At 41.4% G+C, this 26,034-nt stretch overlaps 17 non-coding genes across 17 annotated transcripts; all 17 read left to right on the top strand.

Annotated features, from left to right (window-relative positions):
• Positions 1–898: 898 nt before the first annotated feature.
• trnat-agu (transfer RNA threonine (anticodon AGU)) lies at positions 899–972 on the top strand. The gene has a single exon. It is a non-coding gene; the product is annotated as a tRNA-Thr (tRNA).
• Positions 973–1,279: 307 nt separating this feature from the next.
• trnah-gug (transfer RNA histidin (anticodon GUG)) lies at positions 1,280–1,351 on the top strand. The gene has a single exon. It is a non-coding gene; the product is annotated as a tRNA-His (tRNA).
• Positions 1,352–2,009: 658 nt separating this feature from the next.
• On the top strand, positions 2,010–2,083 carry trnat-agu (transfer RNA threonine (anticodon AGU)). Its single transcript has one exon. It is a non-coding gene; the product is annotated as a tRNA-Thr (tRNA).
• A 307-nt stretch (positions 2,084–2,390) lies between these two features.
• On the top strand, positions 2,391–2,462 carry trnah-gug (transfer RNA histidin (anticodon GUG)). Its single transcript has one exon. It is a non-coding gene; the product is annotated as a tRNA-His (tRNA).
• A 655-nt stretch (positions 2,463–3,117) lies between these two features.
• trnat-agu (transfer RNA threonine (anticodon AGU)) lies at positions 3,118–3,191 on the top strand. Its single transcript has one exon. It is a non-coding gene; the product is annotated as a tRNA-Thr (tRNA).
• Positions 3,192–3,498: 307 nt separating this feature from the next.
• Positions 3,499–3,570, top strand: trnah-gug (transfer RNA histidin (anticodon GUG)). The gene has a single exon. It is a non-coding gene; the product is annotated as a tRNA-His (tRNA).
• Positions 3,571–4,226: 656 nt separating this feature from the next.
• trnat-agu (transfer RNA threonine (anticodon AGU)) lies at positions 4,227–4,300 on the top strand. Its single transcript has one exon. It is a non-coding gene; the product is annotated as a tRNA-Thr (tRNA).
• A 307-nt stretch (positions 4,301–4,607) lies between these two features.
• trnah-gug (transfer RNA histidin (anticodon GUG)) lies at positions 4,608–4,679 on the top strand. Its single transcript has one exon. It is a non-coding gene; the product is annotated as a tRNA-His (tRNA).
• A 658-nt stretch (positions 4,680–5,337) lies between these two features.
• trnat-agu (transfer RNA threonine (anticodon AGU)) lies at positions 5,338–5,411 on the top strand. Its single transcript has one exon. It is a non-coding gene; the product is annotated as a tRNA-Thr (tRNA).
• Positions 5,412–5,718: 307 nt separating this feature from the next.
• On the top strand, positions 5,719–5,790 carry trnah-gug (transfer RNA histidin (anticodon GUG)). The gene has a single exon. It is a non-coding gene; the product is annotated as a tRNA-His (tRNA).
• A 1,036-nt stretch (positions 5,791–6,826) lies between these two features.
• On the top strand, positions 6,827–6,898 carry trnah-gug (transfer RNA histidin (anticodon GUG)). The gene has a single exon. It is a non-coding gene; the product is annotated as a tRNA-His (tRNA).
• Positions 6,899–7,556: 658 nt separating this feature from the next.
• trnat-agu (transfer RNA threonine (anticodon AGU)) lies at positions 7,557–7,630 on the top strand. The gene has a single exon. It is a non-coding gene; the product is annotated as a tRNA-Thr (tRNA).
• A 307-nt stretch (positions 7,631–7,937) lies between these two features.
• On the top strand, positions 7,938–8,009 carry trnah-gug (transfer RNA histidin (anticodon GUG)). The gene has a single exon. It is a non-coding gene; the product is annotated as a tRNA-His (tRNA).
• A 655-nt stretch (positions 8,010–8,664) lies between these two features.
• trnat-agu (transfer RNA threonine (anticodon AGU)) lies at positions 8,665–8,738 on the top strand. Its single transcript has one exon. It is a non-coding gene; the product is annotated as a tRNA-Thr (tRNA).
• A 1,036-nt stretch (positions 8,739–9,774) lies between these two features.
• On the top strand, positions 9,775–9,848 carry trnat-agu (transfer RNA threonine (anticodon AGU)). Its single transcript has one exon. It is a non-coding gene; the product is annotated as a tRNA-Thr (tRNA).
• A 1,033-nt stretch (positions 9,849–10,881) lies between these two features.
• trnat-agu (transfer RNA threonine (anticodon AGU)) lies at positions 10,882–10,955 on the top strand. The gene has a single exon. It is a non-coding gene; the product is annotated as a tRNA-Thr (tRNA).
• Positions 10,956–11,989: 1,034 nt separating this feature from the next.
• trnat-agu (transfer RNA threonine (anticodon AGU)) lies at positions 11,990–12,063 on the top strand. Its single transcript has one exon. It is a non-coding gene; the product is annotated as a tRNA-Thr (tRNA).
• The last annotated feature ends 13,971 nt before the right edge of the window (positions 12,064–26,034 follow it).

Here is a 26,034-nt window from a genome sequence, read left to right as displayed (position 1 = left end):
ATCCATGTCAGAGGTTCTTGAGTTTATTCATCTCGAAACCGAAATGTAAAATGTACTGTCCTCGAATGACCATAATTAAAAATAAATAGTATGTGGTTACAAATATTTACTGATATCTCGCTACCCAGCTCTCACATGCTCAGGCCCACTTTGGTTCCCAAAACATAGATTAACAAATCCTGTTGCTAGACAATTGAAGGTGTCCATATCGATTCCAATATTAGTAAATGACATCTGTTTTGTGACGTCATTTTGACAGACAGAGATTAAATAGGTTAAATGAATGAGACTGGTTTGATTCACATCGGTGTGGGTGTTAGTTACGCAACATACATCAAATCAATGGGTGCTGTGGCTTAGTTGGTTAACTCATTCGTCTGCTGTTTCAGAGGATTTTACAATTTTTAAGCTCGAGAGCCAAATGTGAAATGTAGTGTCATCGAACAACCGAAATTCTAAAGAAATAGTGTATGATTCTGAATGTTTACGCATATCTCGCGACACACCTATCACATGTTAATAACCGCTTTGGGTCCCAAACCATAGTTTAAGAATCCATGTCAGAGGTTCTTGAGTTTATTCATCTCGAAACCGAAATGTAAAATGTACTGTCCTCGAATGACCATAATTAAAAATAAATAGTATGTGGTTACAAATATTTACTGATATCTCGCTACCCAGCTCTCACATGCTCAGGCCCACTTTGGTTCCCAAAACATAGATTAACAAACCCTGTTGCTAGACAATTGAAGGTGTCCATATCGATTCCAATATTAGTAAATGACATCTGTTTTGTGACGTCATTTTGACAGACAGAGATTAAATAGGTTAAATGAATGCGACTGGTTTGATTCACATCGGTGTGGGTGTTAGTTACGCAACATACATCAAATCAATGGGTGCTGTGGCTTAGTTGGTTAAAGCGCCTGTCTAGTAAACAGGAGATCCTGAGTTCAAATCTCAGCAGTACCTTTTCAAGCATTTCATTGTACACATTGGTGGAGAAGGTCAGAGGGGAGGGCACTCTGCTTTTCTCACCAATGGGTTTAGAGAATTAGGCAAGTCGAGAGAAGAGAAGACGTGAGGAGGATGCAATTGAGATATTCCAATGTCACGGAAAAAGGGCACTTTTTGAATGAGTTAAAACGTACCGACTGTCAAAGGCGCAACTGCTTCTTCAGTTTATTCGTTATCGAGACCAAAATGAAAAGAGTTTCGCCAGTTTGTACATGTCACTTTCACAGAATAAGTCGGCTCTATAAGGCTGCTCTTGCAGCCAGCCGTGATCGTATAGTGGTTAGTACTCTGCGTTGTGGACGCAGCAACCCCGGTTCGAATCCGGGTCACGGCACTGCAATGTCAGTTCCAAAAAGGTTGTATTTTGAACGAGTAAAAATGTATTGTGTGAGCGAAGAAACTCAAGAACTCTGCTTTTGGACAAAGTCCCCCAGCTCATGATAGGTAAAATACTTACATTAACTGATTCGTCTGCTGTTTCAGAGGATTTTACCATGTTTAAGCTCGAGAGCCAAATGTGAAATGTAGTGTCATCGAACAACCGAAATTCTAAAGAAATAGTGTATGATTCTGAATGTTTACGCATATCTCACGACCCACCTATCACATGTTAATAACCGCTTTGGGTCCCAAACCATAGTTTAAGAATCCATGTCAGAGGTTCTTGAGTTTATTCATCTCGAAACCGAAATGTAAAATGTACTGTCCTCGAATGACCATAATTAAAAATAAATAGTATGTGGTTACAAATATTTACTGATATCTCGCTACCCAGCTCTCACATGCTCAGGCCCACTTTGGTTCCCAAAACATAGCTTAACAAACCCTGTTGCTAGACAATTGAAGGTGTCCATATCGATTCCAATATTAGTAAATGACATCTGTTTTGTGACGTCATTTTGACAGACAGAGATTAAATGGGTTAAATGAATGAGACTGGTTTGATTCACATCGGTGTGGGTGTTAGTTACGCAACATACATCAAATCAATGGGTGCTGTGGCTTAGTTGGTTAAAGTGCCTGTCTAGTAAACAGGAGATCCTGAGTTCAAATCTCAGCAGTACCTTTTCAAGCATTTCATTGTACACATTGGTGGAGAAGGTCAGAGGGGAGGGCACTCTACTTTTCTCACCAATGGGTTTAGAGAATTAGGCAAGTCGAGAGAAGAGAAGACGTGAGGAGGATGCAATTGAGATATTCCAATGTCACGGAAAAAGGGCACTTTTTGAATGAGTTAAAACGTACCGACTGTCAAAGGCGCAACTGCTTCTTCAGTTTATTCGTTATCGAGACCAAAATGAAAAGAGTTTCGCCAGTTTGTACATGTCACTTTCACAGAATAAGTAGGCTCTATAAGGCTGCTCTTGCAGCCAGCCGTGATCGTATAGTGGTTAGTACTCTGCGTTGTGGACGCAGCAACCCCGGTTCGAATCCGGGTCACGGCACTGCAATGTCAGTTCCAAAAAGGTTGTATTTTGAACGAGTAAAAATGTATTGTGTGAGCGAAGAAACTCAAGAACTCTGCTTTTGGACAAAGTCCCCCAGCTCATGATAGGTAAAATACTTACATTAACTGATTCGTCTGCTGTTTCAGAGGATTTTACCATGTTTAAGCTCGAGAGCCAAATGTGAAATGTAGTGTCATCGAACAACCGAAATTCTAAAGAAATAGTGTATGATTCTGAATGTTTACGCATATCTCACGACCCACCTATCACATGTTAATAACCGCTTTGGGTCCCAAACCATAGTTTAAGAATCCATGTCAGAGGTTCTTGAGTTTATTCATCTCGAAACCCAAATGTAAAATGTACTGTCCTCGAATGACCATAATTAAAAAGAAATAGTATGTGATTACAAATATTTACTGATATCTCGCTACCCACCTCTCACATGCTCAGGCCCACTTTGGTTCCCAAAACATAGCTTAACAAACCCTGTTGCTAGACAATTGAAGGTGTCCATATCGATTCCAATATTGGTAAATGACATCTGTTTTGTGACGTGATTTTGCCAGACAGTGAAATGGGTTAAATGAATGAGACTGGTTTGATTCACATCGGTGTGGGTGTTAGTTACGCAACATACATCAAATCAATGGGTGCTGTGGCTTAGTTGGTTAAAGCGCCTGTCTAGTAAACAGGAGATCCTGAGTTCAAATCTCAGCAGTACCTTTTCAAGCATTTCATTGTACACATTGGTGGAGAAGGTCAGAAGGGAGGGCACTCTGCTTTTCTCACCAATGGGTTTAGAGAATTAGGCAAGTCGAGAGAAGAGAAGACGTGAGGAGGATGCAATTGAGATATTCCATTGTCACGGAAAAATGGCTCTTTTTGAATGAGTTAAAACGTACCGACTGTCAAAAGCGCAACTGCTTCTTCAGTTTATTCGTTATCGAGACCCAAATGAGAAGAGTTTCGCCAGGTTGTACATGTCACTTTCACAGAATAAGTAGGCTCTATAAGGCTGCTCTTGCAGCCAGCCGTGATCGTATAGTGGTTTGTACTCTGCGTTGTGGCCGCAGAAACCCCGGTTCGAATCCGGGTCACGGCACTGCAATGTCAGTTCCAAAAAGGATTGTATTTTGAACGAGTAAAAATGTGTTGTGTGAGCGAAGAAACTCAAGAACTCTGCTTTTGGACAAAGTCCCCCAGCTCATGATAGGTAAAATACTTACATTAACTGAGTCGTCTGCTGTTCCAGAGGATTTTACAATTTTTAAGCTCGAGAGCCAAATGTGAATTGTAGTATCATCGAACAACCGAAATTCCAAAGAAATAGTGTATGATTCTGAATGTTTACTCATATCTCGCGACCCACCTATCACATGTTAATAACCGCTTTGGGTCCCAAACCATAGTTTAAGAATCCATGTCAGAGGTTCTTGAGTTTATTCATCTCGAAACCGAAATGTAAAATGTACTGTCCTCGAATGACCATAATTAAAAAGAAATAGTATGTGGTTACAAATATTTACTGATATCTCGCTACCCAGCTCTCACATGCTCAGGCCCACTTTGGTTCCCAAAACATAGCTTAACAAACCCTGTTGCTAGACAATTGAAGGTGTCCATATCGATTCCAATATTAGTAAATGACATCTGTTTTGTGACGTGATTTTGACAGACAGTGAAATGGGTTAAATGAATGAGACTGGTTTGATTCACATCGGTGTGGGTGTTAGTTACGCAACATACGTCAAATCAACGGGTGCTGTGGCTTAGTTGGTTAAAGTGCCTGTCTAGTAAACAGGAGATCCTGAGTTCAAATCTCAGCAGTACCTTTTCAAGCATTTCATTGTACACATTGGTGGAGAAGGTCAGAAGGGAGGGCACTCTGCTTTTCTCACCAATGGGTTTAGAGAATTAGGCAAGTCGAGAGAAGAGAAGACGTGAGGAGGATGCAATTGAGATATTCCAATGTCACGGAAAAAGGGCACTTTTTGAATGAGTTAAAACGTACCGACTGTCAAAGGCGCAACTGCTTCTTCAGTTTATTCGTTATCGAGACCAAAATGAAAAGAGTTTCGCCAGGTTGTACATGTCACTTTCACAGAATAAGTTGGCTCTATAAGGTTGCTCTTGCAGCCAGCCGTGATCGTATAGTGGTTAGTACTCTGCGTTGTGGACGCAGCAACCCTGGTTCGAATCCGGGTCACGGCACTGCAATGTCAGTTCCCAAAAAGGTTGTATTTTGAACGAGTAAAAATGTATTGTGTGAGCGAAGAAACTCAAGAACTCTGCTTTTGGACAAAGTCCCCCAGCTCATGATAGGTAAAATACTTACATTAACTGATTCGTCTGCTGTTTCAGAGGATTTTACAATTTTTAAGCTCGAGAGCCAAATGTGAAATGTAGTGTCATCGAACAACCGAAATTCTAAAGAAATAGTGTATGATTCTGAATGTTTACTCATATCTCGCGACCCACCTATCACATGTTAATAACCGCTTTGGGTCCCAAACCATAGTTTAAGAATCCATGTCAGAGGTTCTTGAGTTTATTCATCTCGAAACCGAAATGTAAAATGTACTGTCCTCGAATGACCATAATTAAAAAGAAATAGTATGTGATTACAAATATTTACTGATATCTCGCTACCCACCTCTCACATGCTCAGGCCCACTTTGGTTCCCAAAACATAGCTTAACAAATCCTGTTGCTAGACAATTGAAGGTGTCCATATCGATTCCAATATTGGTAAATGACATCTGTTTTGTGACGTGATTTTGACAGACAGAATGAAATGGGTTAAATGAATGAGACTGGTTTGATTCACATCGGTGTGGGTGTTAGTTACGCAACATACATCAAATCAATGGGTGCTGTGGCTTAGTTGGTTAAAGTGCCTGTCTAGTAAACAGGAGATCCTGAGTTCAAATCTCAGCAGTACCTTTTCAAGCATTTCATTGTACACATTGGCGGAGAAGGTCAGATGGGAGGGCACTCTGCTTTTCTCACCAATGGGTTTAGAGAATTAGGCAAGTCGAGAGAAGAGAAGACGTGAGGAGGATGCAATTGAGATATTCCATTGTCACGGAAAAAGGGCTCTTTTTGAATGAGTTAAAACATACCGACTGTCAAAAGCGTAACTGCTTCTTCAGTTTATTCGTTATCGACACCCAACTGAAAAGAGTCTCGCCAGGTTGTACATGTCACTTTCACAGAATAAGTTGGCTCTATAAGGTTGCTCTTGCAGCCAGCCGTGATCGTATAGTGGTTAGTACTCTGCGTTGTGGACGCAGCAACCCTGGTTCGAATCCGGGTCACGGCACTGCAATGTCAATTCCAAAAAGGTTGTATTTTGAACGAGTAAAAACGTATTGTGTGAGCGAAGAAACTCAAGAACTCTGCTTTTGGACAAAGTGCCCCAGCTCATGATTGGTAAAATACTTACATTAACTGATTCGTCTGCTGTTTCAGAGGATTTTACAATTTTTAAGCTCGAGAGCCAAATGTGAAATGTAGTGTCATCGAACAACCGAAATTCTAAAGAAATAGTGTATGATTCTGAATGTTTACGCATATCTCGCGACCCACCTATCACATGTTAATAACCGCTTTGGGTCCCAAACCATAGTTTAAGAATCCATGTCAGAGGTTCTTGAGTTTATTCATCTCGAAACCGAAATGTAAAATGTACTGTCCTCGAATGACTATAATTAAAAAGAAATAGTATGTGATTACAAATATTTACTGATATCTCGCTACCCACCTCTCACATGCTCAGGCCCACTTTGGTTCCCAAAACATAGCTTAACAAACCCTGTTGCTAGACAATTGAAGGTGTCCATATCGATTCCAATATTAGTAAATGACATCTGTTTTGTGACGTGATTTTGCCAGACAGTGAAATGGGTTAAATGAATGAGACTGGTTTGATTCACATCGGTGTGGGTGTTAGTTACGCAACATAGATCAAATCAACGGGTGCTGTGGCTTAGTTGGTTAAAGTACCTGTCTAGTAAACAGGAGATCCTGACTTCAAATCTCTGCAGTACCTTTTCAAGCATTTCATTGTACACATTGGTGGAGAAGGTCAGAGGGGAGGGCACTCTGCTTTTCTCACCAATGGGTTTAGAGAATTAGGCAAGTTGAGAGAAGAGTAGACGTGAGGAGGATGCAATTGAGATATTCCAATGTCACGGAAAAAGGGCACTTTTTGAATGAGTTAAAATGTACCGACTGTCAAAAGCGCAACTGCTTCTTCAGTTTATTCGTTATCGAGACCCAACTGAAAAGAGTCTCGCCAGGTTGTACATGTCACTTTCACAGAATAAGTCGGCTCTATAAGGCTGCTCTTGCAGCCAGCCGTGATCGTATAGTGGTTAGTACTCTGCGTTGTGGACGCAGCAACCCCGGTTCGAATCCGGGTCACGGCACTGCAATGTCAGTTCCAAAAAGGTTGTATTTTGAACGAGTAAAAATGTATTGTGTGAGCGAAGAAACTCAAGAACTCTGCTTTTGGACAAAGTCCCCCAGCTCATGATAGGTAAAATACTTACATTAACTGATTCGTCTGCTGTTTCAGAGGATTTTACCATGTTTAAGCTCGAGAGCCAAATGTGAAATGTAGTGTCATCGAACAACCGAAATTCTAAAGAAATAGTGTATGATTCTGAATGTTTACTCATATCTCGCGACCCACCTATCACATGTTAATAACCGCTTTGGGTCCCAAACCATAGTTTAAGAATCCATGTCAGAGGTTCTTGAGTTTATTCATCTCGAAACCGAAATGTAAAATGTACTGTCCTCGAATGACCATAATTAAAAATAAATAGTATGTGGTTACAAATATTTACTGATATCTCGCTACCCAGCTGTCACATGCTCAGGCCCACTTTGGTTCCCAAAACATAGATTAACAAACCCTGTTGCTAGACAATTGAAGGTGTCCATATCGATTCCAATATTAGTAAATGACATCTGTTTTGTGACGTGATTTTGACAGACAGAGATTAAATAGGTTAAATGAATGAGACTGGTTTGATTCACATCGGTGTGGGTGTTAGTTACGCAACATACATCAAATCAATGGGTGCTGTGGCTTAGTTGGTTAAAGTGCCTGTCTAGTAAACAGGAGATCCTGAGTTCAAATCTCAGCAGTATCTTTTCAAGCATTTCATTGTACACATTGGTGGAGAAGGTCAGAGGGGAGGGCACTCTACTTTTCTCACCAATGGGTTTAGAGAATTAGGCAAGTCGAGAGAAGAGAAGACGTGAGGAGGATGTAATTGAGATATTCCAATGTCACGGAAAAAGGGCACTTTTTGAATGAGTTAAAACGTACCGACTGTCAAAGGCGCAACTGCTTCTTCAGTTTATTCGTTATCGAGACCAAAATGAAAAGAGTTTCGCCAGTTTGTACATGTCACTTTCACAGAATAAGTAGGCTCTATAAGGCTGCTCTTGCAGCCAGCCGTGATCGTATAGTGGTTAGTACTCTGCGTTGTGGACGCAGCAACCCTGGTTCGAATCCGGGTCACGGCACTGCAATGTCAGTTCCAAAAAGGTTGTATTTTGAACGAGTAAAAATGTATTGTGTGAGCGAAGAAACTCAAGAACTCTGCTTTTGGACAAAGTCCCCCAGCTCATGATTGATAAAATACTTACATTAACTGATTCGTCTGCTGTTTCAGAGGATTTTACCATTTTTAAGCTCGAGAGCCAAATGTGAAATGTAGTGTCATCGAACAACCGAAATTCTAAAGAAATAGTGTATGATTCTGAATGTTTACTCATATCTCGTGACCCACCTATCACATGTTAATAACCGCTTTGGGTCCCAAACCATAGTTTAAGAATCCATGTCAGAGGTTCTTGAGTTTATTCATCTCGAAACCGAAATGTAAAATGTACTGTCCTCGAATGACCATAATTAAAAAGAAATAGTATGTGATTACAAATATTTACTGATATCTCGCTACCCACCTCTCACATGCTCAGGCCCACTTTGGTTCCCAAAACATAGCTTAACAAATCCTGTTGCTAGACAATTGAAGGTGTCCATATCGATTCCAATATTGGTAAATGACATCTGTTTTGTGATGTGATTTTGCCAGACAGTGAAATGGGTTAAATGAATGAGACTGGTTTGATTCACATCGGTGTGGGTGTTAGTTACGCAACATACATCAAATCAATGGGTGCTGTGGCTTAGTTGGTTAAAGTGCCTGTCTAGTAAACAGGAGATCCTGAGTTCAAATCTCAGCAGTACCTTTTCAAGCATTTCATTGTACACATTGGTGGAGAAGGTCAGAAGGGAGGGCACTCTGCTTTTCTCACCAATGGGTTTAGAGAATTAGGCAAGTCGAGAGAAGAGAAGACGTGAGGAGGATGTAATTGAGATATTCCAATGTCACGGAAAAAGGGCACTTTTTGAATGAGTTAAAACGTACCGACTGTCAAAGGCGCAACTGCTTCTTCAGTTTATTCGTTATCGAGACCAAAATGAAAAGAGTTTCGCCAGTTTGTACATGTCACTTTCACAGAATAAGTAGGCTCTATAAGGCTGCTCTTGCAGCCAGCCGTGATCGTATATAGTGGTTAGTACTCTGCGTTGTGGACGCAGAAACCCTGGTTCGAATCTGGGTCACGGCACTGCAATGTCAATTCCAAAAAGGTTGTATTTTGAACGAGTAAAAATGTATTGTGTGAGTGAAGAAACTCAAGAACTCTGCTTTTGGACAAAGTCCCCCAGCTCATGATTGATAAAATACTTACATTAACTGATTCGTCTGCTGTTTCAGAGGATTTTACCATTTTTAAGCTCGAGAGCCAAATGTGAAATGTAGTGTCATCGAACAACCGAAATTCTAAAGAAATAGTGTATGATTCTGAATGTTTACTCATATCTCGTGACCCACCTATCACATGTTAATAACCGCTTTGGGTCCCAAACCATAGTTTAAGAATCCATGTCAGAGGTTCTTGAGGTTATTCATCTCGAATCCCAAATGTAAAATGTACTGTCCTCGAATGACCATAATTAAAAAGAAATAGTATGTGATTACAAATATTTACTGATATCTCGCTACCCACCTCTCACATGCTCAGGCCCACTTTGGTTCCCAAAACATAGCTTAACAAACCCTGTTGCTAGACAATTGAAGGTGTCCATATCGATTCCAATATTGGTAAATGACATCTGTTTTGTGACGTGATTTTGCCAGACAGTGAAATGGGTTAAATGAATGAGACTGGTTTGATTCACATCAGTTTGGGTGTTGGTTATGCAACATACGTCAAATCAATGGGTGCTGTGGCTTAGTTGGTTAAAGTGCCTGTCTAGTAAACAGGAGATCCTGAGTTCAAATCTCAGCAGTACCTTTTCAAGCATTTCATTGTACACATTGGTGGAGAAGGTCAGAAGGGAGGGCACTCTGCTTTTCTCACCAATGGGTTTAGAGAATTAGGCAAGTCGAGAGAAGAGAAGACGTGAGGAAGATGTAATTGAGATATTCCAATGTCACGGAAAAAGGGCACTTTTTGAATGAGTTAAAACGTACCGACTGTCAAAAGCGCAACTCCTTCTTCAGTTTATTCGTTATCGACACCCAACTGAAAAGAGACTCGCCAGGTTGTACATGTCACTTTCACAGAATAAGTTGGCTCTATAAGGCTGCTCTTGCAGCCAGCCATGATCGTATAATGGTTAGTACTCTGCGTTGTGGCTGCAGCAACCCTGGTTTGAACCCGACTTACGGCACTGCAATGTCAGTTCAAAAGGGTTGTATTTTGAACGAGTAAAAACTTATTGTTTTAGCGAAGAAACTCAAGAACTCTGCTTTTGGACAAAGTCCCCCAGCTCATGATTGGTAAAATACTTACATTAACTGATTCGTCTGCTGTTTCAGAGGATTTTACCATGTTTAAGCTCGAGAGCCAAATGTGAAATGTAGTGTCATCGAACAACCGAAATTCTAAAGAAATAGTGTATGATTCTGAATGTTTACGCATATCTCGCGACCCACCTATCACATGTTAATAACCGCTTTGGGTCCCAAACCATAGTTTAAGAATCCATGTCAGAGGTTCTTGAGTTTATTCATCTCGAAACCCAAATGTAAAATGTACTGTCCTCGAATGACTATAATTAAAAAGAAATAATATGTGATTACAAATATTTACTGATATCTCGCTACCCACCTCTCACATGCTCAGGCCCACTTTGGTTCCCAAAACATAGCTTAACAAACCCTGTTGCTAGACAATTGAAGGTGTCCATATCGATTCCAATATTGGTAAATGACATCTGTTTTGTGACGTGATTTTGCCAGACAGTGAAATGGGTTAAATGAATGAGACTGGTTTGATTCACATCGGTGTGGGTGTTGGTTACGCAACATAGGTCAAATCAATGGGTGCTGTGGCTTAGTTGGTTAAAGTGCCTGTCTAGTAAACAGGAGATCCTGAGTTCAAATCTCAGCAGTACCTTTTCAAGCATTTCATTGTACACATTGGTGGAGAAGGTCAGAGGGGAGGGCACTCTGCTTTTCTCACCAATGGGTTTAGAGAATTAGGCAAGTTGAGAGAAGAGTAGACGTGAGGAGGATGCAATTGAGATATTCCAATGTCACGGAAAAAGGGCACTTTTTGAATGAGTTAAAACGTACCGACTGTCAAAAGCGCAACTGCTTCTTCAGTTTATTCGTTATCGAGACCCAACTGAAAAGAGTCTCGCCAGGTTGTACACGTCACTTTCACAGAATAAGTCGGCTCTATAAGGCTGCTCTTGCAGCCAGCCGTGATCGTATAGTGGTTAGTACTCTGCGTTGTGGCTGCAGCAACCCTGGTTTGAACCCGACTTACGGCACTGCAATGTCAGTTCCAAAAAGGTTGTATTTTGAACGAGTAAAAATGTATTGTGTGAGCGAAGAAACTCAAGAACTCTGCTTTTGGACAAAGTCCGACAGCTCGTGATAGGTAAAATACTTACATTAACTGATTCGTCTGCTGTTTCAGAGGATTTTACCATTTTTAAGCTCGAGAGCCAAATGTGAAATGTAGTGTCATCGAACAACCGAAATTCTAAAGAAATAGTGTATGATTCTGAATGTTTACGCATATCTCACGACCCACCTATCACATGTTAATAACCGCTTTGGGTCCCAAACCATAGTTTAAGAATCCATGTCAGAGGTTCTTGAGGTTATTCATCTCGAATCCCAAATGTAAAATGTACTGTCCTCGAATGACCATAATTAAAAAGAAATAGTATGTGATTACAAATATTTACTGATATCTCGCTACCCACCTCTCACATGCTCAGGCCCACTTTGGTTCCCAAAACATAGCTTAACAAATCCTGTTGCTAGACAATTGAAGGTGTCCATATCGATTCCAATATTGGTAAATGACATCTGTTTTGTGACGTGATTTTGCAAGACAGTGAAATGGGTTAAATGAATGAGACTGGTTTGATTCACATCGGTGTGGGTGTTAGTTACGCAACATAAATCAAGTCAATGGGTGCTGTGGCTTAGTTGGTTAAAGTCCCTGTCTAGTAAACAGGAGATCCTGAGTTCAAATCTCAGCAGTACCTTTTCAAGCATTTCATTGTACACATTGGTGGAGAAGGTCAGAAGGGAGGGCACGCTGCTTTTCTCACCAATGGGTTTAGAGAATTAGGCAAGTCGAGAGAAGAGAAGACGTGAGGAGGATGTAATTGAGATATTCCAATGTCACGGAAAAAGGGCACTTTTTGAATGAGTTAAAACGTACCCACTGTGTAAAGCTCAACTGGTTCTTCAGTTGAGCTTCATAAAAAGAGTTTAGACAGCTTGTACACGTCACTGTCCCAGCATGAGTAGCCTCTATAATTTTGTAATGATGTAATTTTATGTATAATAACTTTGTTGTGATGATCCGTCCGGCTGTTACCAAGACCACCATTTTTCACATTTTTGACCTAGATGTTGGATTAAAACGAGGCTACAATATCCATAAGGTGACTTACATCCATTTGGACTGAATACGTTTGTAGGGGCAACAGGTTTAATTAAATTCACATTGCTGCCCAATAAAAATCAACGATGTACTATCTTTGGTAGTATTTAGGACAATGCTAACATCTTTTCAGACGAATCTCAGAGTGGGTGGAACTCTTTGCTTTGCTACAGTAGCAGCTAGCTAGTAGAAGGTTAGCAGCTGTAGCTAGATAGCTTACACAGTTACATAGCTTACACAGTTGGATAAGAAGCAAATTGAAAGGTAGTTAGGTTGGTATATTTAGCTATGGAAAGTTTTTCATATTGTTGAAGTCATCCAGAGCTCAAACAAATAAGCTAGTGAATGTCTTTGTCTGCTATTATAGCCAGTTTGATAAAACAAACTTTGGGAACTTGGGGAAAACTGCCACGCTGCTAATTTGTAATACATGCACACACCAGAACAGACAAGTGATGTTAGAAGATCCAGAGCAAATTCTGGCCCTTACCTTATTCATTAATTAATTCCACTCCCTCCTCTATCAATGCTTTTTATTATTGTAATTATAATCCAAATTTGCTCTGACTGATCAACACAGTGTCAAGTTACTTTTCAACGTGTTCCCAAAAGCTAAAAGTAGCAAGGGTGCAGGTTGCACACGAAGCAGCATCATAATGATCATTGCTTGCTAACTTGGTTAGCTATATCATAAAACATAACTGTTTTTAAATACATCAACTTATTTAGAGTTTTTTTATTTTTTTTATTTTACCAAGCAAGGGAAATAAACTTTCAATCAGTACTGAGCAATTAACAAAAAACATTTTGGAACGAACGTGCACCGTCATCACCAGACGGTCCATTTAAGTAGAGTGTCAAATTGATATAATCTCGGTCGTTTCGAGGACACTACATTTCTCATTTGGGTCTCGAGCTTTAAAATTGTAAAAAAAACTCTGAAATAGCAGAATAATCATTTAATGGGGGACTTTGTCAAATGGCAGAGTTGTTGAGTATCTTAGTTTACACAGTAAGTTTTAACTCGTTCAAAATACAGCCCTTTTGCCATTTCGTAGCTTAACGGTTAGCGTCACCGCCCTGGGATTTGACGGTCCTGGGTTCAGGGATATTTTGACCATTCTCTTTCATGTATGTATGTATGTTTTTGACACCCGCTCCCTTTCCCAAAACACACACACACACCGACGTGTACACGCACGCACAGTGTGTGCTTATTGTAATTTATCAGGTGTCTCTTAAAAGAGCCTTTGGGTTTGTTGGGTATCGTTGAGTGGCAAGGGACAGGGAGTGTGACGTGTACTAGCACTAGTGAGCGTGTCTTTCTGCTACGGAGGAGAGAACGGTGGAGAGACCAGCTCTTAAACTCTCAAGGAAGAAGTCGTTGCCCTCATCTGTCAGATGCACACCATCCCTACGGTAGTAATGCATGCGATAAGTTACACAGGTTGTAAACGTTTCTCCTTTACAGGTGCCACTTTCTGTCATTTGAGAAGAAATGTGTCAAGCTGGCTCACCTGGAGCTGACAAATGACGTATGCTTATTAATTCATATGCACACCAGTGGAGGCTCCTCAGAGGAGAAAGGGGAGGACCATCCTCCTCAGTGAATTTAAGAAAAATGAAAATAGTGAAACGTTAAAAAAGTGATCCTTTTTAGATAAAACTATATGAAATATATTCACGTCAACAAATAATTGATCAAAACACAATGTTTTGCAATGAAGCTCTACAGTAGCTTCAACAGCAGTCTGTAGGGTAGCACCATGGTGTAGCCGGGGGATAGCTAGCTTCCGTCCTCCTCTTGTTACATTAACTTCTATACAAAATCTAGCAGGCTCTTGGTTCTCACCACCTTCCATAGACTTACACAGTAATTATGATAACTTCCGGAGGACGTCCTCCAACCTATCAGAGCTGTTGCAGCATGAACTGACATGTTGTCTACCTAATCAAAGGTTCAGAGATTAAATATAGTACTGAAAGCATAAGCTACAGCTAGTTAGCACTGCAGCGCATAAAATGTGATGAGTAGTTGATTCAAAGAGAGAGAAAGACAATAGTTGAACAGTTATAAACAAATTAATTTCTTCCAAAATTAAGGAGAAGCAAGAAAGAGATGTTTTATTTTAACTTACTTAACTAGCAAATGCAGCTAGCTAGTTTAGCCTTCTCAGACACCAGGTTCAAACAGAGAGGGATGCTGCTTTAGCTAGTATCGGAGCACCAAGTGTGTGATAAATATTTTTTGGGGGGTATCTGTACTTTACTATTTATATTTTGGACAACTTTTACATTTACTCCACTACATTCATAAAGAAAAGAATGTACTTTTTACTCCATATATTTTCCTTGACACCCAAAAGTAATAGTTACATTTGAATACTTAGCAGGACAGTAAAATTGTCTAATTCACGCACTTATCAAGAGAACATCCCTGGTCATCCCTACTGTCTCTGATATGGCAGACTCACTAAACACAAATTCTTAGTTTGTTAAATGATGTCTGAGTGTTGAAGTGTGCCCATGGCTGTCCGTAAATGTTTAAAACAAGAAAATCATGCTGTCTGGTTTGCTTAATATAAGGAATTTGAAATTATTTATACTTTTACTTTTGATACTTAAGTATATTTTAGCGATTACATTTACTTTTAATACTTAAGTATATTTAAAACCAAATACTTTTAGACTTTTACTCAAGTTGTATTTTACTGGGTGACTTTCACTTTTACTCAAGTAGGACAATTGGGTACTTTTTCATCACTGTGGTAATGTGTGCTCTTTTACTGGAATTGGACAGCTGTGTACATCATTGTTTAGAACATTTGTAGCTGAAGGATTTGGAGCACCTATCCAATGTAAAATTTGTAAATATGTATTCTTAAAAAAAAATGGTACTTGTCTAATGACTAGTATTTATATGTGTTTCTCAGCAGTTTATCATTTGTCACCGTGTTTGTATCAGGAGTTACCAAAATTGCTATTGACCAGCCACAGGGTTATGCAGGCATATTTTATTAACACACCTGATTCTACCGCTCAGCTGTTCATCAAGACCTCAGCTGTTCATCAAGACCTCAGCTGTTCATTAAGACCTGAGGTGTTCATCAAGACCTCAGCTGTTCATCGAGACCTCAGCTGTTCATCAAGACCTCAGCTGTTCATCGAGACCTCAGCTGTTCATCGAGACCTCAGCTGTTCATCGAGACCTCAGCTGTTCATCAAGACCTGAGCTGTTCATCAAGACCTGAGCTGTTCATCAAGACCTGAGCTGTTCATCGAGACCTGAGCTGTTCATCGAGACCTGAGCTGTTTATCGAGACCTGAGCTGTTCATCGAGACCTGAGCTGTTCATCGAGACCTTAGCTGTTTATCGAGACCTCAGCTGTTCATCGAGACCTCAGCTGTTCATCGAGACCTCAGCTGTTCATCGAGACCTGAGTTGTTCATCGAGACCTCAGCTGTTTTACAGGAACGTAGAGTGGTTAGTGGTTTTTCCCTTTCCTCTGGAAAATCAGCTGTTAATATTAAATAAATACTAATAACTACATTATTTCTGTTGCCATTTGTCCTTATTGTGTACTTTACTTTATGGCTATGTCCCATATGGCACCGTATCTCCTATAGAGCCTTCTATGGCTATGTCCCAAATGGCACCGTATCCCCTATAGAGCCTTCTATGGCTATGTTCCATATGGCACTGTATCTCCTATAGAGCACTAGTTTTGATATAATAATATAGCCTATCTAACCAATCAGATACAGCCTATCTAACCAATCAGATACAGCCTATCTAACCAGATACATTACCACTACCTCTGGGATATAGCCTGTCTAACCAATCAGATTCCACCTATCTAACCAATCAGATACAGCCTATCTAACCAATCAGATACAGCATATCTAACCAGAAACATTACCACTACCTCTAGGATATAGACTGTCTAACTAATCAGATACTGCCTATCTAACCAATCAGATACAGCCTATGTAACAAGATACAGTACCACTGGCTCTGTGATATAGCCTGTCTAACCAATCAGATACAGCCTATCTAACCAATCAGATACAGCCTATGTAACAAGATACAGTACCACTGCCTCTGTGATATAGCCTGTCTAACCAGTCAGATACATCCTGTCTAACCAATCAGATCCAGCCTATTTAACCAGATACATTACCACTACCTCTGGGATATAGCCTATCTAACCAATCAGATACAGCCTATCTAACCAATTAGATACAGCCTATGTAACAAGATACAGTACCACTGCCTCTGTGATATAGCCTATCTAACCAATCCGATACCGCCTATCTAACCAATCAGAAAGTATGGAGAGAATGTTGACATGTCATCCAATGTGCCTATATAGCAAACTATTCCTTCATTTCCTTCACACACTATGGATGCGTCCCAAATGGCACCATATTCCCTACATTGTGCACCCCTTTTCACCAGAGCAGGGCTCACTATGTAGGGAATGGAGTGCCATTTGGGATGAAAGCTATGACAGGTATGAGGCTGTATTTGATATCTTCACTGACTATACTCCATGGAATTCCTCTCTCTACTCTCCTAGGAGCATAGAAACAGACACAATATATATTTGATTAGGAGCTCTGTTTACGCCATGTTGAGCACAGCATCTCTGTTCATCTATTCTCTAGCTCTGGGACCCAGTAAAGCTGCAAAAGAGATATGCGTCCCAAATGGCACCCTATTCCCTATAAAGTGCACTGCTTTTGACCCGAGGGTAGTGCACTAAATAGGGAATGTAGTGCCATTTGGTAGCATCGTATTAACAGACTGTAAATAATTTATGTAAGCTCGCGAGATCTGTCCGGTTGTTTGGGACACACAGAGGGAAGAATATGATGAGTTGTTAATACAAACAAGACATGTGGTTAAAGAGAATGGTGAAACCAACATTTTGTGTGGTCCTCCTCAAAAAACAGAAAGCACAGGTTTGATTGTGCACTTTGGGCAAATTCCAGGACAGCTAGAGTTTGTCTAGCTAACCCCACCAATCATTCTACCTCACCAGCAATTACTCGACGGCTCCAAAAACAGTAAAACACAAGATTAGATATTTAGCTTAAAACAGCAGGTCACAGTTTAACGTAACTGCAACACATAATGTTCTTGTGTAATAACAAACATTACATTATAGGAGTGCACTATGTAATCACAATAAAAATAAAAAAATTTAAACACTGGTCAATCCCATTATTGCATCACATGCTGTTCTTTAGGCAACAACCAGTGCAGAATTACATGTACAGAAAGGTGAGTCTGTAGGAAAAGAGAACACACACATACACACACACACATACACACACACATTAAATGGTTTTGAGCAGGTGCTGGAGATCAAATATGATAGATTCTGATATAAATGTTTGTCAGTGTCCGTAGTGCACTACTTTGACCATAGGGCTCTGATCAAAAGTATTGCACTACTTTAACCATAGGGCCCTGATCAAAAGTAGTGCACTACTTTGACCATAGGGCCCTGATCAAAAGTAGTGCATTTCATTCGGAATAGGGTACAATTTGGGACGCACAATCAGTATCACCAACATCCTTCATTGTGATGATTGACATGTGTGATCAGTGTCTGATAAAGATGAGCATGTGGTTCCTTCCCCCCTGTAGTTATTGGTTTACCTATCCTCCCCCTCTCTCACCCCTCAAAGCAGGCAGACACTCCTACCTGACTGCATTAAACACTCACCCCTCACCTGAAATTTGATTTGATTTGGAAGGCAGGCAGGTAGTCACAGACTTCCTCCCCCTTCCCCCACTAACCAAGCAGGCAGTCGCACACCTCTCCCCCACTCAGCTCAGCCCACTAACAAGGCAGTCATACACTGTAAAAATACATTTAAAATAATAATAAACACCCACAAATGTAGTTGTTTCAACAAATTATTATGAATTAGCTGGTACCACAGCCTTTTCTTTGTTTACTAAACTTTTCGGTCCAATTGTTACCTGAACAAAACCAAAAAAATGTTAGACCAAACTTAGTTCCAACTTTTGGTTCACAGCATTCCAATCTTCCTGCTACACCACCACGCCTGTGTCAAATATCACTCATCTCTTGACTATCCTCTCATCATTGATTTTATTTTTCTTATTTAAGGAAGTTTAGGTTTTTCTGTATAGTTGTGTAATGTTGGTGGGGTCATATTACTTTGTTTTAATGCTACTCCTTATGAACAATAAAATTGTTTTTCTTGAGGGTACTTTTGACAGAGCTGAGATTTACTTTGAAGTGTAAAACGACACAATACAGGTGAAATCAATTATTCACACAGACATGGAGGCGTAGCAGGAAGATTGGAATGCTGTGAACCAAAAGATTGTGACTTCAAATCCCAAGTGAGGACATGTTGAGTAATAATTACGGTATGAATTAAAAAGCTTTATATAATCATATTTGGAAAGTATTAAGACCCCTTGACTTTTTCCACATTTTGTTATGTTACAGCCTTATTCTAAAATGGATTACATAGGTTTTTTCCCTCATCAATCTACACACAATAACCCATAATGACAAAGCAAAAACAGTTTTTTAGAAATTTTAGCAAATGTATAAAAAATAATAATATTTCTGATATATCACATTTACGTAAAAATTCAGACCCTTTACTCAGTACTTTGAAGCACCTTTGGCAGCGATTACAGCCTCGAGTCTTCCAGGGTATGACACTACAAGCTTGGCACACCTGTATTTGGGGGGTTTCTCCCATTCTTCTCTGCAGATCCTCTCAAGCTCTGTCAGGTTGGATGGGGAGCATTGCTGCGTAGCTATTTTCAGGATGTTCAATCGGGTTCAAGTCCGGGCTCTGGCTGGGCCACTCAAAAACATTCAGAGACTTGTCCCGAAGCCACTCCTGTGTTGTCTTGGCTGTGTGCATAGGGTTATTGTCCTGTTGGAAAGTGAACTGTCGCCCCAGTCTGAGGTGCTGAGCGCTCTGTAGAAGGTTTTCACCAAGGATCTCTCTGTAATTTTCTCCGTTCATCTTTCCCTCAATCCTGACTAGTCTCCCAGTCCCTGCCGCTGAAAAACATCCCCACAGCATGAAGCTGCCACCACCATGCTTCACCAAAGGGATGGTGCCAGGTTTCCTCCAGACGTGATGCAGTGATGGTTGTCCATTTGAAGGTTCTCCCATCTCCACAGACGAGCTCTGGAGCTCTGGCAGAGTGACCATAGGGTTCTTGGTCACCTCCCTGACCAAGGCCCTTCTCCCCAGATGGCTCAGTTTGGCTTGTGGGCCAGCTCTAGGAAGAGTCTTGGTGGTTCCAAACTTCTTCCATTTAAGAATGATGGAGGCCACTGTGTTCTTGGGGACCTTCAATGCTATAGAAATGTTTTGATACCCTTCCCCAGATCTGTGCCTTGACACAATCCAGTCTCGGATCTCTACGGACAATTCCTTTGACCTCATGGCTTGGTTTTTGCACTGACATCAAATCAAATGAAATTGTATTTGTCACATGTGCCGAATACAACAGGTGTAGACCTTATAGTGAAATGCTTACTTACAAGCCCTTAACTAACAATGCCATTTTAAGAAAAATAAGTGTTAAGTAAAAAATAGATAAGCAAAAAATTGAAAATAAAAGGAGCAAATAATTAAACAGCAGCAGTAAAATAACAATAGCGAGGCTATATGCAGGGGGTAATGTGAATGTGCGGGGGCACCAGTTAGTGAAGGTAATTGAGGTAATATGTACATGTAGGTAGAGTTACGATGATTGTGCATAGATAATAAACAGAGAGTAGCAGCAGCGTAAAAGAGGGGTTTGGGTAGCCCATTTATTAGCTGTTCAAGGCTATTATGGCTTGGTGGTAGAAGCTGCTAAAAAGAAGCCTTTTGGACCTAGACTTGGCACTCCGGTACCGCTTGCTGTGCAGTAGCAGAGAGAACAGTCTATGACTAGGGTGTCTGGAGTCTTTGACTATTTTTAGGGCCTTCCTCTGACATTGCCTGGTATAGCGGTCCTGGATGGCAGGAAGCTTGGTCCCATTGATGTGCTGGGCCGTATGCACTACCCTCTGCAGTGCCTTGTGGTCGAAGGCTGAGCAGTTGCCATGCCAGGCAGTGATGCAACCAGTCAGGATGCTCTCGATGGTGCAGCTGTAGAACCTTTTGAGGATCTGAGGACCCATGCCAAATATTTTCAGTCTCCTGAGGGGGAATAGGCTTTGTCATGCCCTCTTCACGACTGTCTTAGTGTGTTTGGACCATAATAGTTTGTTGGTGATGTGGACACCAAGGAACTTGAAGCTCTCAACCTGCTCCACTACAGCCCTATCGATGTTAATGTGGGTGTGCTCGGTCCTCCTTTTCCTGTAGTCCACAATCATCTCCTTTGTCTTGATCTCATTGAGGGAGAGGTTGTTGTAGTCTGTAATAGTTTGCAAGCCCTGCCACATCCAACGAGCATCAGATCCAATGTAGTAAGATTCAATCTTGATCCTGTATTGACGCTTTGCTTGTTTGATGGTTCGTTGGAGGGTATAGCAGGATTTATTATACGCTTCCGGGTTAGAGTCCCGCTCCTTGAAAGCAGCAGCTCTACCCTTTAGCTCAGTGCGGATGTTGCCTGTAATCCATGGCTTCTGGTTGAGGTAATCTCAGCAAAAAAGGAAACGGCCCTTTTTCAGGACCCTGTCTTCCAAAGATAATTCGGAAAAATCAAAATAACTTCACAGATCTTCATTGTAAAGGGTTTAAACACTGTTTCTCATGCTTTTTCAATGAACCATAAACAATTAATGAACATGCACCTGTGGAACGGTCGTTAAGACACTAACAGCTTACAGACGGTAGGCAATTAAGGTCACAGTTATGAAAACTTAGGACACTAAAGAGGCCTTTCTACTGACTCTGAAAAACAACAAAAGAAAGATGCCCAGGGTTCCTGCTCATCTGCGTGAACGTGCCTTAGGCATGCTGCAAGGAGGCATGAGGACTGCAGGTGTGGCCAGGGCAATAAATTGCAATGTCCGTACTGTGAGATGCCTAAGATAGCGCTACAGGGAGACAGGATGGACAGCTGATCATCCTCGCAGTGGCAGACCACGTGTAACAACATCTGCACAGGATCGGTACATCCGAACATCACAGCTGCGGGACATGTAGAGGATGGCAACAACAACTGCCCGAGTTACACCAGGAATGCACAATCCCTCCATCAATGCTTAGACTGTCCGCAATAGGCTGAGAGAGGCTGGACTGAGGGCTTGTTGGCCTGTTGTAAGGCAGGTCCTCACCAGACATCACCGGCAACAATGTCGCCTATGGGCACAAACCCACCGTCGCTGGACCAGTCAGGACTGGCAAAAAGTGCTCTTCACTGACGAGTCGGGGTTTTGTCTTACCAAGGGTGATGGTCGGATTCGCGTTTATCGTCGAAGGAATGAGTGTTACACAAATAACAAACTAAAAAACGCGGACAACAGCACTATTGGTAAGGGGATTGTAAAACAGCAGCGATCTCCTCCATCGCCATTATTATGTCAACTGTGGGACCTTATATAGAAAGGTGTGTGCCTTTCCAAATCATGTCCAATCAATTGAATTTACCACAGGTGGACTTCAATCAGGTTGTAGAAACATCTCAAGGATGATCAATGGAAACAGGATCCACCTGAGCTCAATTTCGTGTAAATAAGTATTATTTTTAGCAAAAATATCTAAGGACCTGTTTTTGCTTTGTCATTATGGGTATTGTGTGTAGATTGATGAGGATTTTTTTATTAGTGATCCATTTTAGAATAAGGCTGTAACGTAACAAAATGTGGAAAAAGGGAAGGGGTCTGAATACTTTCCAAATGCACTGTATGTCAAATATGCAAATTGAAAACATTGAATGTTAAAAGCATTGTGTGTGTAACTAGTTCCACAGCCTTTCTTTAGGAAACAGGTCCAAATAATTATTTCCAGTTGGATGAAAAGTTTGAGCAAACATATTTGAAGTTGACTGAATTTTTGCCCAAGTTTTCTCATGTTGGAGCTGTTTTGCAACTAAAAATGATATTCCCGCCATATTTTGTTTCTGTAAGTATCACATATCCTCTTCTCCTCCAGCTATAGCACATCTGCCCTAGCCTAGCTCCCTGCCCTGCCCATGCTCCTTGCCCTAGCCTCACTCCCTGCCTGCCTGCCTGCCTGCCTGCCTGCCTGCCTGCCTGCCTGCCTGCCTGCCTGCCTGCCTGCCTGCCTGCCTGCCTGCCTGCCTGCCTGCCTCCTGCCTAGTCCATGTTATGTAAGTGAGTGTAAGAGCACAGTGCACCATCTGGGACCTCTCTCTCTCGCTCTCTCTCTCTCTCTCTCTCTCTCTCTCTCTCTCTCTCTCTTTGAGACAGGACAAGAGCCATCACTCACTCACTGGTGAGCCCAAACCTCACATTGCTGAGTGTTCCACAGACAGAAAACTGGGGATTCATCCCAAATAGCACCCTGTTCTCTATTTAGTGCTCTACTTTTGACCACACTCTAAAGTAGTGTACTAAGGAAAAGAGAGCCATTTGGAGCACGACCTGGGCGAGAAGGCATACTTAAATAGTAATTGATCCTGGGACCATTGATTCTACACTGGACACACTTATTTTGTCTATACTGTTAACGACCTGTTTTAAAATCAGTATTGATTTCTGACTATCACGTATATAGGGAAATTAACTTCGATTCAATATAATTGATCATTTCTAAAGGGTAAGGATGGACACAGTTTATTTAATTGCATCCATAAAGGTATTTGTAATGGTAATTCAAGACCATTAAATCAATATAATTGTCTCTACAGTTATGTATTTTATTCTGGAAATATCATTATTAGTGTCATAAAATCTAAATGCGGCTGTTATAAAAGTTGTCTACTGTAGTGGACCCCAGGAAGTGTAGCTGCTGCCTATACAAGAGCTAATGGGATAACAAAAAAAAACAGGAGAAAAAAAAAGTACTATTTTATTTTTGTTTCTGTAAGTATCACATATCCTTTTCACCCCCTCCAGCTACAGCCAATCTGCCCTACCATGACGTAGCTCCCTGCCCTAGCCTAGCTCCCTTCCCTAGCTCTCTGCCCTAGCTCCCTGTCTTAGCTCCCTGCCCTAGCCTAGCTCCCTGCCCTAGTTGCCTGCCCTAGCCTAGCACCCTTCACTAGCTCCCTGTCCTAGCCTAGCTCCCTTCACTAATCTAGCTCCCTGCCCTAGCCTAGCTCCTTGTACTAACCTAGCTCCCTGCCCTAACCTAGCTCCCTGCCCTAATCTAACTCCCTGCCCTAATTCTAGCTCCCTGCCCGCCTGTCTCCTGCTTAGTCCATGTTATGTAAGGGAGTGTCAGAGCACAGTACACCATCTGGGACCTCTTTCCCTCTTAATGTAGCTCTTTCTCTCTCTCTCTTTTCATTACTCTCTCCCTCTCTGTCTCTCTCGCTCTCTTTCTCTCTCTGTCCACCTTTGAACCAGAGACAGGACAAGAGCCATCACTCACTCACTGGTGAGCCCAAACCTCACACTGCTGGTGTTCCACAGACACTGCTCTAACACAGACAGAAAACTGGGGATTCATCCCAAATAGCACCCTGTTGTAACGATCGTCGTCGGGTGATGAGGAAGCGGACCAAAACGCAGCTGGGAGTGAACACATGTTTATTCTTTACACTTGAAATAAACACGTACACAAAAACAAGAAAATGCCGATACGTTAACTGCTCTTAACACAAAGAGACAACACCCCACAAACAGCGTGGGGGAAAGAGGAACTTAAATGTGATCCCAATCAGAGACAACTAGCGACAGCTGTCTCTGATTGGGAATCGACAGAACCCAACATAGAAATAAACCGCACAGAGCAAACACAAGGCTATAACGCAAACATCGAAAACAAACCCAGGAAAAATACCCAACATGACACACCCTGACCCAAAATACCCGAGTTCACCTGGTCAGGGCGTGACACCTGTTCCCTATTTAGTGCACTACTTTTGACCACAGCCTAAAGTAGTGTACTAAGGAAAAGAGTGCCATTTGGAACATGACATGGGCGAGAAGGCATACTTAAATAGTAATTGATCCTGGGACCATTGATCCTACACTGGATATACTTATTTTGTCTATAATGATAATGACACGTTTTAAAATCAGTGTTGATTTCTGACTATCACGTATATAAGGGAATTAACTTAGTTTCATTCGATTCAATTGAATTGATCATTTCTAAAGGTTAAGGATGGACACAGTTTATTTAATTGCATCCATAAAAGCATTTGTAATGATAATTCAAGACCATTAAATCAATATAACTGTCTTTACAGTGTCATAAAATCTAAACACATCTGTTATAAAAGTTGTCTACTGTAGTGGACCACAGGAAGAGTAACTGCTGCCTCTACAAGAGCTAATCGGGATCCAAAAAAAGGAAACAAACTAACAATAAGTAGTAGTAATGCTATTATTACAGACTTCTAACAATGGCTGATGCCCCCAGATGACGAAGGTAGGAAACAACATCTCCACTTTGCTGATCCTCAACACTGGGGCCCCACAAGGGTGCGTGCTCAGCCCCCTCCTGTATTCCCTGTTCACTCATGACTGCGTGGCCATGCACACCTCCAACTCAATCGTCAAGTGTGCAGACGACACAACAGTAGTTGGCTTGATGACCAACAACGACGAGACAGCCTGTAGGAAGGAGGTGAGGGCACTCGGAGTGTGGTGTCAGGAAAACAACCTCTCACTCAACGTCAATAAACAAAGGAGATAATCGTGAACTTCAGGAAGCAGCAGAGGGAGCACCCCCCTATCCACATTGACAGGACAGCAGTGGAGAAGGTGGAAATTTTAAGTTCCTCAGCGTACACATCACGGACAAACTGAAATGGTCCACCCACACAGTTAGAGTGGTGAAGAATCCGCAACAGCGCCTGCCTCATTAACCTCAGGAGGCTGAATAAATGTGGCTTGGCACCTAAAACCCTCACAAACTTTTACAGATGCACAATTGAGAGCATCCTGTCGGGCTGTATCACCGCCTGGTACTGCAACTGCACCGTCCACACCCGCAGGGCTCTCCAGAAGGTGGTGCAATCTGCACAATGCATCACTGGGGGCAAACTACCTGCCCTCCAGGACACCTACAGCACCCGATGTCACAGGAGGGCCAAAAAGATCATCAAGGAGAACAACCACCCGAGCCACTGCCTGTTCACCCTGCTACCATCCAGAAGGCAAGGTCAGTACAGGTGCATCAAAGCTGGGAAAGAGAGACTGAAAAATGTAATCTATCTCAAGGCTGATGTTAAACAGCCATCACTAACAAAGAAAGGCTGCTGCCTACATACAGACTTTAAATCATTGGCCACTTTAATAAATGGATCACTAGTCACTTAAATAATGCCACTTTAATAATGTTTACATGTCTTGCATTACTCATCTCATATGTATATACTGTATTTTATACCATCTATTGCATCTTGCCTATGCCGCTTGGTCATTGCTCATCCATATATTTATATGTATATATTCTTATTCCATTCCTTTACTTAGAT

This window comes from Salmo salar, chromosome ssa13, assembly GCF_905237065.1.
Source record: "Salmo salar chromosome ssa13, Ssal_v3.1, whole genome shotgun sequence".
Lineage (NCBI taxonomy): Eukaryota > Metazoa > Chordata > Actinopteri > Salmoniformes > Salmonidae > Salmo > Salmo salar.
This window is presented reverse-complemented; position numbering and strand designations above follow the sequence as displayed.